Source organism: Bacillus rossius, chromosome 16 (assembly GCF_032445375.1).
Source record: "Bacillus rossius redtenbacheri isolate Brsri chromosome 16, Brsri_v3, whole genome shotgun sequence".
Classification (NCBI taxonomy): Eukaryota; Metazoa; Arthropoda; class Insecta; order Phasmatodea; family Bacillidae; genus Bacillus; species Bacillus rossius.
In genome coordinates this window covers 18,418,621-18,432,911 of record NC_086343.1, presented here as the reverse complement: position 1 = coordinate 18,432,911, position 14,291 = coordinate 18,418,621, and the positions used below count along the sequence as shown (strand labels likewise).

At 38.0% G+C, this 14,291-nt stretch overlaps 1 long non-coding RNA gene across 2 annotated transcripts; it reads left to right on the top strand.

The window, feature by feature from the left end:
• The first annotated feature begins 4,085 nt into the window (after positions 1–4,085).
• On the top strand, positions 4,086–13,806 carry LOC134540121 (uncharacterized). Of its 2 annotated transcripts, XR_010076411.1 has the most exons (4): positions 4,086–4,526; positions 10,163–10,300; positions 12,088–13,534; positions 13,660–13,806. It is a non-coding gene; the product is annotated as an uncharacterized LOC134540121 (long non-coding RNA). The 2 variants fall into 2 exon arrangements; XR_010076410.1 differs by having other exon boundaries at positions 12,088–13,806.
• The last annotated feature ends 485 nt before the right edge of the window (positions 13,807–14,291 follow it).

Sequence of the window (14,291 nt, the reverse complement as noted above, 5' to 3'; positions counted from 1 at the left end):
TCTTTCCTGGCACTACAATTATTTCCAAGAAAATATTTAATTATAAGGCAACGCACAGAATTAGTTTCTATTTATGGAACAATTTAATGCAGGCACTGAGTATTAAGCATGGGTAACGTGATATTCTTCAATATCTATTTTTGACTGCAGGTACAAAACACCCCCAAAGCCCAAACTCTTTTTTTTTTGTTTGGGAAGTGTTGTATGGGTACTTTTTTAATTAAAAAATACTAGTACATGATTTAAACGACTTTGTTGATTTTAAACATGACTGTAAATGAACTTTTTTTAATACTATATATATTTTAGAAATAAATGCAGAATGTGTTTATAAAAAACCTAAGCAATGTGGAAAAAAATTAAATTAAATAAATTTACCCACAAACCTAAATATCTAACTGAAAAAAAAAATTATATTAGATTTCATTGAGTTAAGTTCAGTAAGTGAAGTTAGTAACAATCGAGTAGATAAGTAATTTTAAAAAAAATATTAAGAGAAATATTTGCAGGCGTAATGACATTTTCTCATTCAGATAATTTTTCTTTGAAAATAAACAAAAAAATTTGTTATATTATATTATATTCTATCAATAAATATACACAACACATTTAAATTACACGGTTAACCTATTTTTAATTTACAAATGTGAATATTTTAGCTAGTTGTATCAGTTTTCACAGTTTATTTTGTTTTAAGTTAGTTGAAAATGTTAACCCGTCAAGAATTACATTTTAAACCTTTAAAAACGCAGTTTTCCACTGCATGGTTTCACTTATATGTAGATTTAGAACTTTAAAATAAATTAATAATTTTATTTCGTCCTAGCCTAAGCATATAGTAAGATATAAGACAGATCAAAGGACGTAACTGCCGGCATTTCCTTAGAAAAGGGGGTGTTACATATTTGATACCAAGAAAACATCACAATAGAGGCCATCAAAGCCCTATTGCAACCTGCACATTGTATTTTATAATCGATAATTACTAGGGGCGCAACAACTAAATTTCTGAAGGGAGGCAATATACCTTTTTTTAAAGAAGCGGGGGGTCGGGGGTCCTCCCCCGGGAAAATTTGTATTTCAAGGTGGAAAATGGTGCTATTTGAGCAGTTTTATTATCTAAAAATTGATTACACAGCACTTTCTTTGCCCCCCGTTTGCCCCCACTTCAAGGTTTCAGAAGGGGGGGGGGGCAAAATACCCTTGCCCCCCCCCCCCCTGTTGTTGCGCCCATGATAATTACAACCATTTATATGTATGCAAACATATGGTCTCCGTCAAAGAAAGAACATTGTAAAGGTACGGCAGTTTCAGTTTTTGTATGAACTGTGATGATGTGAGTGGTCGTGTAAGATGATAATATTGTTACGAACGCGAGAGAACAGACCACGATGCCAGGTTCGGAGCTGGCTGGCAGCCCTGCACGGCGTAAGGTAAGCCACGCACGCCTGCCCCCCCCCCCCCTCCGATCACCACGCATCGTCCTTCCTTGGCTCTGTTACCCGTCGCTGAGCGGCCTTGGGAATTCCGCGGGCCGCCGCGCGGAGTGGCGTGAACGGGCGCCGCCTTTACGGACTTTTCGAGGCGTCGGGTCGGCCCCGGGATGACGCGACACACGTCACAGCCGCTCTCCTCTAGAGCTGTAGCAAACCGAATGTATTCGTTACTGAGTAACGGGTGCGCCGTCTATATACGAGTGACGAAACGTTACACACACGGCTGCATCTCGTTACTCGCATTTTTCGTATGTTTCACGCATGCGCGCGCATATGCGATGAATTTACGTTACAAAGAACGATGTTTGTTTATTAAGTAAAGTATAATTTGGAAATTCGTCTTCCAATTTTTTTTTTACTGTTTATTAAAGGTATTGTGTGTGTAGACAAAGTTTAATATTGGAACAGAAACAAAGTAAGAAAGTATTTTTTACAAATTAGAAATATGTGTGTTTTTGTTTTTTATCATCGCGAATTTTCACGTTTTTTTAAATCATCTTAAAAGAGATAATATAATAAAGCCGCTCTAATGAGATTTACTTGTTTCTTGGTTAACAAAAACTGTTAATCATCAAATATGTTTAATTGTATATATTATATTTATTATTATTTACGCGACGTCATACTGATACGCGTACGCAATACGACTCGATTCGTTGCATGTTATGCGGTATCAGAAGTAACGAGTAACGATGCGATAGTAACGAGTAATCATTGTTATAGTAACGAATACATACGGGTGCGCTTTTTTTTTTTTTTCGTTACTTTTACACCTCTACCTTTGAATATATATACTGTATAGAAGTCGCGAGTGGATAGGATTTACTCTACGTTTATCAGAAGCGTATGATGAGCAGCTTGGGAACTTCACCGCTGCAGTGCGCTGCCGTAACGCCCTGTATCGTCTTAGTTGTTATTTACACGTTAGAGCGCAGCTCTGTCGCCCGCTGTCATTCCCCGCACCCCTCATCCATCATTCACTGCAGCTCAAGGTCGTTCAACGGGAGGGGGGAAGGGGTGTTTGAAGAGTTCGACACTTGTCCGCTAGGGACCACCACAAGTCGATGCCCTAGAGATGGTGGCGATTGCGGCGGTAAATTAACCAACTACCTCAAAACCGTATTAGAAATTTTAACCTGGGCTGGCGACTTCTATACAGTATATATATTCAAAGCCTCTACTCTCCTCGGTTCGAGAAGGGCGCCGCCACGGGTGCCCAAGCAGCGATGCCGGCCTCCGCGGGAGTGGCGCGACCAGGGCCGCAACTAGTGTCTCTGGCACCCGGGGCATGAATGTATTCATGCGCCCCCCCCCCCCCCCCCTCTTTTTTTGCACATACCACGCCAATAAAGCTGGGGGTCCGGGGGCCCTCCCACGGAAAAATGGTGCTATTTAAGCATTTTCCATACCTACATGCAGGGCCGCAACTAGGGGGGTGCAAGCGGGGCATACGCCCCGGGCGCAAAGCTGTGGGGGCGCCGAAATCGCTTGCATTGTAATTCCTACTACAACTGGTAACTGGTAAAAATTTTTTGCATGGAAGTTACAGTAGCACAGAAACTGTTACATGTAGGTATGGAAAATGCTTAAATAGCACCATTTTTCCGTGGGAGGGCCCCCGGACAACCGCTTTATTGGTGTGGTATGTGCAAAAAAAAAAAAAGGGGGGGGGCGCATGAATCCATTCATGCCCCGGTTGCCAGAGACTCTAGTTGCGGCCCTGCCTACATGTAACAGTTTCTGTGCTACTGTACCTTCCATGCATGAACCCACTATGTCCATAAAGTAGTCCGCGTATAATCACTAGACTTGTTCATTAAATATGTTGAGACGTTATATATTGTAAATCAGATTAGACATTCCTGGCATGCAAGTTAAAAAAAAACATTTTTACCAGTTACCAGTTGTAGTAGGAATTGCAATGCAAGCGATTTCGGCGCCCCCACAGCTTTGCGCCCGGGGCGTATGCCCCGCTTGCACCCCCCCCCCCCCCCCCCCTAGTTGCGGCCCTGGCCGCGAGAGTTCCGAGGGATTTCCGAGAGTTCGGAGAGTTCCGCGAGTGAATGGGAAGTGCGGCATCGCCGAAGAGGCTGAGAGAACCCCCCCCCCCCCTTCCCACCCCCCCCCCTGGAGAGCGGCATGACGCTGTGGCCATGTGCCACTTTTGTTTAAGGCAATGTCCGTCTGCCTTTATGGTTAGGTTCGTTTAAGTAATTTACGGTAATTTTTTGTTAGTTAAGTTTAATTCTTTTGTTCTTTTAAAGTTTGCATTATTTTAAATTTGTTTTAAACGTTTAGGTAATTTATTGTTGGTCATGGCCAGGTTCGGGTTTGCCGAAGGCCTTTTAGTTTTCCAGAACAATCCAATACATGTGAGAGATAATTTATCCTATGGTTTTTTTTTTTTTAATTACTAAGGTTATTTTATGTTAAGATGTTTAATAAGTAATGTATATTTCAAAGTGGGCGGAGAGACTAATATATTTGTGGGCGAGCCTACGAGTGGGGTTGTTCAAATAAACTTTTGAAGTGACGAACTACTTTCTATGACGCCACATTGGCGGTGCCGTACAGCGCCGCGCCGTGCGCGGAAGAAAAAAAGTAGTCGTGAACCTGCCCCGGGGCTGGGAGGTTGTGTGTGCGTTTGCCCGCGGGACAACTAGTTGGTGGAACGTAATGTGGAGTCGCCGGGAATTTTGGTTTTGGTTTGATTTACCCTGAATGTGAGGCTTGTTTTCGAACGGTAAGCGGTAAACTGGTGAAGGTTTACCAAGAAGCCTACATCGCGGAAGAATTTACGCGCCTGTGTTACAAGTGTTTGCTGCTTCGCTGATATATTCCGCTACAACTAGTGCTACCAGAACGTCAACTTTAAGCAGCGGCCAAGGTCAAATGCCCGCTCACCTGTATGAGGTATTGCGCCTATCGGCTTTAAGGGCGGTGGAGAAATGCGGCAGGCATCGCGGCTAATAAAATTGTGAAGTCGCAATTTTTGCCCTCGATCCCGGCCGCAAATCAAGACACCGCAACGTAAGTACTTAATCACCTGATGTTCATCGTACCAACTGACTTGTGATTAAGTGAGGAGCCTTTTTGTACAAAAAAAAAAAACTGTGTTTACGATGCTTTTTTTTACGTTAACGGCGCGGCGAACACTGAGAATAAGTTAGATTCGAATCTGAGATTACCGGATCGTACCATAATTATCGTTCATCCGTTAAAAACCCAGAAATTCCTTCGTGCAACAACAGCCTAAGTCAATTCCTAAAATAAATGTGTATAAAATAGGAATATATATATATATATATATATATATATATATAAATATATAAATATAACAAGTCTGAAATAAATACACACTTTTACCACAAAAAAAAGGTGCCATATCCCCCAATTCTGAAGGTTGTGTGGTGTACCCAAGGGTTTCCTTAAACGTTTGCACCAAGCCGAATGTTGCACCATTGTCTAGTTTAATTTTTATATATCAAAATTACGCTTGTTTTAAAATTCGAATCTCAGTTTCGAATATTATTTATCCTAATTAAGCATTTATATTTTTATTTAATTTTGAAGATGTCTTGCAAACCATTTCATTAACACGTCTAAGTTCATGAACATGCATATATAATTTTGTTTGCTATTTTATACACATTAATTTAAGGAATTGACTTAGGCTGTTGTTGCACGAACGAATTTCTGGGTTTTAAAGGTATGTTCAATAATTATTATGGTACTATAATATGGTATGGTACTACAATAATTACTATGGTAATTAGTATGGTACATACACCATAAAGGTGTGTACAATAATTATTATGGTACGATCCGGTAATTTTCAGATTCGAATCATACTTATCCTCAGTGCGGCGAACTGGGTGATAGCACATGCAGTATTTTTTAGTGGGCTGGCGGTGGCAATTTATTTAATTCTGAGATTCTAGAAGGAGTTTAACCAGCAAGAGTTAGAATTTTAATTCCTAGTGGGCTGCCCAGATAAACAATACCCGGACTTAAAACAAAGATAGCCCCAGAGACGGTTGATTGTAATATTTAAAGTATTATTTTTATAGCTTAAGATTCTTTGTGTGTTAATTACTAATTTAGCCAAAATTTTTGTTAACTCTAATTTTTTTTTTTTTAGCTCGGCCGGGGGTCGTGCATATGCTAAAGGAATTGTAATATTATTGGAATGTTGTTTTACCGTTATATAAATTTATAAATTACTAGCTGACCCGGCGAACTTCGTACCGCCTTAGCGTAGCAATGATGCACTACTTTATTTTGTATAGCTGACCTATCTTAGGTATGAGTACCTATTCAATTTGAATCACTATAACTGAAAAGGACCTTACTAATTTCATTAAATAAAAAACAAAATATATATTGTCAAAATAGTGTTTATTCCATAGGATTCAATAATTCCACTAATGTTTTTACAAATTGCTATCGAACAACTTGGCATTTTTAAGTAAACAATGAGCTCAATACCACGCGCGCTCTATAAATCAACTAATAGTCTCTGTACCCCTCACTGCTTCTCTCTACTCTAATGCTTTTTGATAAATTATATTTTTAGTTTTATGTTCTGGCGCGTAAATAAATAATGTTGATGGTTTTCCGACACGGGAACAGGCGACATATAATTGGCCATGTGAAAAACATGGATTTTCTAGGTTGATGCCACATACACTTAGCGACTGCCCTTGCGATTTATTTATTGACATTGCAAATGCAAGCCGCACTGGAAACTGTAAACGCTTAAAGCTGAATGTCATAAGGTTACTTTAAAAATATTTATATTGTACAAAGTGTTGGGTTAGTTTGGAAATAATTTTATATATGGTGGTTCAGTATTCTTAAATTTTCTAATTTTCCGTTAAATTTTTTCTTTCATAAGAACCTTCTCGTGACAATAACAAACACAACAAAAAAAGAATTAGTGAAATCGGTTCAGTCATTTACGCGTGATAGCGTGACCAAGGGAAATAGGAATTCATTATTCTTAAATTTTCTAATTTTCCGCACAATTTTCTTAATTTTTTCTTTCATAAGAACCTTCTCCTGACCATAGCAAACACAACAAAAAAAAAATTAGTGAAATCGGTCCAGCCGTTCACGCGTGATGCCGTGACCAAGGAAAACGGGTTTCATTTTTATATATATAGATTTTACCATATTAATGGAACTAGTGTGGGCTACCTACATCATGCTTGTTTTCTTTACTAGTAAAATTATGTACCAAGCTGCCGAAACAGTTTTGTTTATTAGTCACCTTTTTTTTTATATAAATGCTGGGTTTTCCGTTGTTTTTATTAATTTTTACTAAATTATTTGGCTCCACATCTTAAATATTTTAGGATCAGTTAGATGTGCCTCAAGGAGACCTTGGTTTTAGAGAAAGATTATTTATACAGTAATGTGGTTTCCGTCTCTTAGGGTCCTCACTGTTCCTGGTGGATGTGGGGGACTGTGGTTGGACTTGCGTGCAAAAACACAGCAAGTCACAACTCGCAACGCAGAGCGCCGGGATCCAGAGAGTGCGACAGAGTAGTGATGGGCATAACGGTTCTTTTGACCGAATCGGTTCTTTTGGATCAGTTCCGTGAAATGATTCGTTCATATCGGTCAATTCGTTCTTTTCTGTGTATGGGATCTGGCTCTTTTATCAGGTGTCGTAACTCGTTAATCCTTTAGAGTATTAGGTACGTGTTTTTGTATTTGAACATTGCTTTCCGTAGCCAATGAATCACAGTTGCGTATATGAAACAAGATTATTTAGGTATATTTTATTACTTTTTTAAGTTACAAATATTAATATATAGGCTATTTACACTCTAGTGACAGTAAAATGTTTACATGTAGACCAACACATTTAGAGAGAAAAAGACAAAAATTTAATACTACTTCTGCGATTCAGTATGAAGAGAAACAAATGATGTACATTAATTAACCCAAAAATGTTAAGTGTGAACATTTGTAGTTACTTTCCCTGTTATTTTTAATTCATACGGTTTTTTTTTTTTTTTTTAGTTTTTTATTTCCAAATTTGTGAATGTGAAAAAGCAAATTTAAACCACTACTTAACAGTTGACATTTTCAGGTATAGATACTTTTCATGTTACCCTATTTTATTTGATCAGTTATCGTTTGCTCTTGTGAACATGCGCACGCTGTGATTACTAATTCTTCAGAATCCTGACGTCATGAATCATTTCACGAACGAATCAGACCGGGCGCGTGGCCGGTTCTCCCATCTCGTTCTCTCCGCGTTTTCGTTCTTCCCAATCTTTCAAGGTACCGGCTCTCAAAGAGCCGGTTCTTTACATCGCGAACGAATCGCAAGATTTCATTCTCTCAAAGATTCGTTCTTTTTGAACGAATCGTTCACGAACGACCCATCACTACGGCAGAGTGGCGCGTGACTTGTGTGGGTGAACAGTAGAGCTGTAGCAAACCGTATGTATTCGTTACTGAGTAACGGGTGCGCCGTCTATATACGAGTAACGAAACGTTACACACACGGCTGCATTTCGTTACTCGCATTTTTCGTATGTTTCACGGATGCGCGCGCATATTCGATGAATTTACGTTACAAAGAACGATGTTTGTTTATTAAGTAAAGTATAATTTGGAAATTCGTCGTCCAAGTTTTTTACTGTTTATTAAAGGTATTGTGTGTGTAGACAAAGTTCGAGATTGAAACAGAAACAACGTAAGAAAGTATTTTTTACAAATTATAAATATGTATGTTTTTGTTTTTTATTATCGCGAATTTTCACGTTTTTTTTATTATCTTAAAAGAGATAATATAATAAAGCCGCTCTAATGAGATTTAATTGTTTCTTGGTTAACAAAAACTGTTAATTATCAAATATTGTTAATTGTATATATTATATTTATTATTATTTACGCGACGTCATACTGTACGCGTACGAAATACGACTCGATTCGTTCCTGCAACATATTATAGCATGTTATGCGGTATCAGCGGTAAAGAGCATAGGTGGAGAATCCTTGGTAACGAGTAACGATACGATAGTAACGAGTACTAATTCTTACAGTAACGAATACATACGGGTACGCTTTTTTTTCGTTACTTTTGCCGCCACCCGTCCCTATGGAATAGTTACGGGGAATGCCTAGCGGGCTAAGGGCGTAGCTTTAAGGCTCGTACACACTGCGCTGACGACATAACACGGCAAAGTGTGCACATTGTTCTGATACTGTCAGATGACGTGTTGATACGGAGCAGGGTGCACGGTTTTGTGAAAGGTAGTTGAAATGGCTGAAATCACTGTACTTATGGATGAACTTGAAGAAGAAGATTGTGCAGTAGCAGTATGCATCATGTTAACGCAAAAAAAGGAAAGAGAGTGGGTGCATCCTATAAACGCAGACAGGCCAATTATTGGCGAATTTCATCATTTGATGCCTCAACTACTGGACGATGAGGAGAGGTTCTTAATGTACTACCGCATGACGAAAAATAAGTTTTATAAGCTACTAAATTGTTGGAAACGTACAACAACTCGTACGTACGCACAAGTTCTATCAGTTGCTCCTCTATAATCGCGTCTGACGCATAACACGTCTGACGAAAATCTGGGAGCCTAGATATTGTTGTGACGCGTGTAATGACGTGTTATGACGCGCTCCGCGTCAGCTTACGCAATAACACATCATAACACGTCACATCACAACAATGTGCGCACTCCCATATAAAAGTCTTGACGACTTTTTTCTGCAACACGTGTTAACATGTGTTTACACGTGTTAATGCGTGTTAACACGAAACGTCAGCGCAGTGTGTACGAGCCTTTAGATTCGTTGTCCGGGGGGCGCCAGGCTAGCTTGGAAGAACTAGACCGTGAGGAGGTTCGTGGGTTCGCTGCCCCAGCATGCCCCGCTAGGTACGTCAGCTTACGGTGGTGATTGGCTTACTGAGTGGGTACAGGATGCGCCCTAGGCAGTGTAGGAGACTGCATACCTATGCATGTGACACTGAAATCACACACGAGTTGGACTGAATTACTTTAATAATGCGCCGTTATGCACGATTGACACACAGCACTGGTACACGTTTATGACATATCCTTATTTACTTACTGAACATAAAGACTTATCGGTGCACTTAAAATGTAAGCTACTCACGGGACACACGTCCGCCCCGGCCGCGAGTGTTCGGAGACTGCCGAAGATGGCCGCCACGCGGGGGCGGGAGGACTCGTCCCCCCCCCCCCCCCCGTGACGCGCGCCAACACCTTTATTTTATCTTAAAATTATAATTTTATATAATACATCCTTCCAGGTACTTAATTAAAAATTAGTACCTGGAAACTGTTTGCTGAGGGCTTAGTATTTCTATCACTAATAATTAACTGTTTGAAAATATAGTCACATGGAAGACTGTTGTTTACAAGCAGGAGCGGATCCAGAAGGGGGGGGGGGCTAAGGGGCTCAAGCCCCCTCCAAAAGCATCTGGGTCCACTATTGTTTTAGTGTTTGCCTTGATAAAGCCTAGCCTCAGCTGGGTCAAGCCCCTCCCAAACCAAAAATCCTGGATCCCCCACTGTTTACAAGCATTAACACTGATGAGATCCTGGATTTCATTTAGTGGCACTGACAAATATCCTTGTAATTAGAATTGTAATTGTTACGCTGGTCAGGTGGCGAATCCCTCACTTGACTCGTTCCGGACGTGGCTGGGGCGCGCTCCGAACGGGGTCGTCACTGTTCGGGTGAGAACCGGCTGAAGGTAGCGTCGGTACGACGTCACTTTTACACCTCTAGTGAACAGGCGTGAGGTAAGGGGAAAACCACTGTTGAGCCTTGCTTCAGTGAGGATTGCAAACTGTGGAACTTGACACACATTGACTGACTTGAGAATAAACATTTTTAAGTGCCAGTGATTGGTAATAGAAATTTTTTTTAAGTACAGTTATTTATTAGTCATGTAGATATTAGTAATTAATAAAACATAATTGGAACCTAGTTCTCCCCACATAGGTCGTAACAATATGATGGCTTTGTAAATTGACATTGAGGCGACAAGCTCAATAGTTTGAATGACCAAAGATGCGAGAGCTATTCTGAGTCTTGGAATACTTGTGTGTGTTGAAATGTCCGGTTAGAAAGCATCTGCCGGTGTGATAAGGTTTTAGATAACATCGCTGGATCTCAAATCTTCCTTTGACTCTGGAGGTGGGACAATCAATTGATATTAAAAGAAAAAAATTCAAAGAAAACTATTAGAGGAAATAAAGTGAATTAAAAATTCATAATTGACAACCTCCGAATTTGCTAGGTCAATTTTTTTCTTCATACTTATCCTGTTACCATTCCCCTTAATATTATACTTTTAGCATGTAATTATATAAATAAAATTTCTTTATAAATTGTTTATGGAAACTTAGTTCATGAATAAAATATTTAAAAGTTTAAATATGTCAACACCATAATTAATATTAGTTTCATATGTAAATTATTTTATTTGGGACCTTTGAGACCTTCATTTAGATTCGAGGATTATATTCGGAAGTTCTTGTTGGGATTCGAGTTTGTGAAAACTGGGATTTGACCCAAGGTTAGTTTCACAGAGGCGCTAGCTGGTGTCTCGTCCCTCGAATCAAGCATTGGTCGGCGTAGTTGACCATGTGTCAGTAATTGACCATTTTGGATAGAAATCATTGAAATAAGGTTTACTTTAGTGTAAATATTAAAACAATTGCAGAAAACATAAAGGTTAGTATGGATCGGGATCTCCCATACTAAAGTCGCTGACAGCGAAGGCAGCGCTCCCGGTGCCTGGGAAAATGAACTAATCCAATATGGCGGCAAACTATGACATCACATCCTTTGCAACAGATTGCTATGCGAACATATGTATATTTACTTTTACCCTAGTAACCACTTGTTTACACGGTTACCACGCAACACATTCTGTCAGTACCTTGTGTTTACAAACACATACCACCAGATTCCAAGGATGTGATTCCATGTGGGTGTATCTTGGGCTTCCCATCTACGTAGATCAAAACCTTCAGTGATGCATACAGTAGCAAGTACACTTTTAATATCTGAATAGTGTCATATTTTGACGAGGATTGTTTCAGCATTTTTCAGTGATAAAGTAACGAGCCATAACTTAGTTTGCCACGTTTTTGCAGTGCATATCTTTATCTGTTAACTATAATTCTAGTTGTTGGCCTCTAATAGCAAATATGAATCTTCCAACCACTGTTTGTGTCAATTGTCCAGCGCTAATATGTAATATGATTAAATTGTTTGTGAATAGATGTTAATGCACATTCTATTTGTAGCATGCTTATGTTGCGAACTCAATTTAATTGAGCATCTTCATACGAATCGCACTGCCAAAATAGTTGCCATCCTGTTGTGTATTAAATTGAATCCACAGCAGGGGAGATTACTGAATAACCAGAGACAATTAACACGCAGTGTAAAAACAAATAAAAACAATTTGATTACATATTTCATGTATATTAAATTATTGTTTTGTTTGTTTGTTAAAGTCATAATTTTTCAATGGGCACCTTACAACTAACTAGTATTTATTTTTTTGTTGTTGCAGAGCGGCCTTTGCATCGGAACGGGCGCATGCCAATCATCAGCTGTCATGCCCGTGTTCCAGAAAATGCAGTGTTCAGTGAAGAGAATATAATGTTTTTATCTATAACTGACTGGTCTCAAGCAAGTTATGAGCTGTTCTTCCATTGGTAGGACAAGTAGTTTTGTACTACTAGGGGCAAGATAATATGGTGAATAGTGATAAACACAAAATGCAATGAAATAAAAACAATACGTAATTGATACCACACAAATGTAGGCAAAATTTCATCCAGATCTGTTCAGCCGTTCTGGCGTGATTGAGTAACAAACATCCATCCATCCAAACTTTCACATTTATAATATTAGTGGGATTGTGATAAAATTTAAATTTGACATTGTCCAATGTTAATTTGTTAGCTCCAATAACAAAGTTACTTTTTTTTCCATAAATGAAATGTTATATGTAATAACTTGAGTTATTTTATATATTAATGCACATTACTAGCGACATATGTACAATATTCATAAAAATCGAAATAACAAAGACAAATAACTATAAATATGAAGCCATAATTTCTTGCCTCTATATTACTGATGAAACTGAATAATATACACGTGTGTATGTTTGTAAGTAGCAATGGCCAGGCCTATAACTGACTTAATGTTGCATGTGACAAGCTGAAACGTGTGATAGTGTTAACCTATGTTCTGGCTGTTTTTTAAGCCCAAGTCTTACACGTCAACTTCATTATTTCATGTTGTCATTCTTGTTAATTAATTCAGATCTTTTGCATTTCTTGATGGGCTACAAATTTTCTCACCAGATACTCTAAAGAAATTTTTTTCTAACCGTAAAATGTCATGCTATTTAACACACTAAAACCCTGTTACAAATCTTTTCAAGGGGGTACAAGTTAAAAACATAAGTAGGGAATAAGTACATACATCTGATAAAACACTGAAATGGCAAGGAACTCTTTTTTTCCCCTCCCCCCAAGAAAGGGTGCCAACACACGTAACTGAGAATGTTTTGTACTGTTGATATATTGAATACACTGCATTTGCCAGCATTTATGTGTAGCTCTGGTATTCTGGCATACATACATTTTATTTTTGTATACTACTGTAATTAAAAAATCTCTATATGAAAATGGTGGTTGTAAACAAAAAAATGTGTAAAGTAAACCTTTTAACATGTTAAACTTGCCTGTAGGAATAGTTAGGTTTTTTAAAACTTTTTGTGTTTGAATTTGTTGTATTTTGGAAAGTAATCAAGCAGGAAATGAACCATTTGGCTACACTTGTGAAATGTAATGAATACATTGTCCTCGTGGGAAAAATGTCAGGGACTTAAATAATATGGTGGAAGAAGGAAAAAAAGCAGGAATATTGTAACAGGGTGCTACTGTAATTATACACTTGTCATGTTTTACAGCTTTGTGATATCATGTGATTTTACTGATAAAGCAGTTTCCAAGGACATTAAGTTGGAACTCCTAACAAATTTTTACTTAATGTGCAAAACTTTCACATGTTAATTGATAATATAAAAAAAATATGTGAAAGTTTTGAGCTTGAAGTAAAAATTTGTTAGGAGTTCCAACTTAATTTCCTTGGAAAACTGGTTAATGCTAACAAATGTTTAAGCTTTTCTCAAGCAAGATGCGAAGTGTTAATTACTGCCAATAATGAAAAATGATTTTGTATTTTGTTGGTGCAAATAAACTCATTATAAATTGGACATGTCAGATTTTTTATTACCATGTTTGTATATTATTTCAATATAAAACTAGAAAACAATTTTTTTGATGTTGGACTTAGGGTGATTTTTGAAAGCATTTTTTGGGGAAATATTTGTACATTTTCAGTATTTTTGTTCAAATTGTGCTGCTATTTTTGTCCTATTCAGCATTTTTTGGGTTAAAGTTGTATTATTTCGATTAATTTAATTTTGATACCCACATGACTAACACCTTACTTTTAACTTTTTTGTTGCCACTAGGCAATATGCTGGTTTGAATTATATTATGAAAAGTTGAGTTGATTCACAATTAATCTCCTGTTGAAGAAATTCACATAAAGATGAACCAAAAATTATAAAATTTACCAAAATGTCTCCAAATTTTCCTTAAATTTCACCTAAAATATTGCCCTAAGTCCAACATCAAAATTTTTCATTCCTAGTTTTATACAATAGAATTTTCTTAACCAGGGTATTAATAAGAT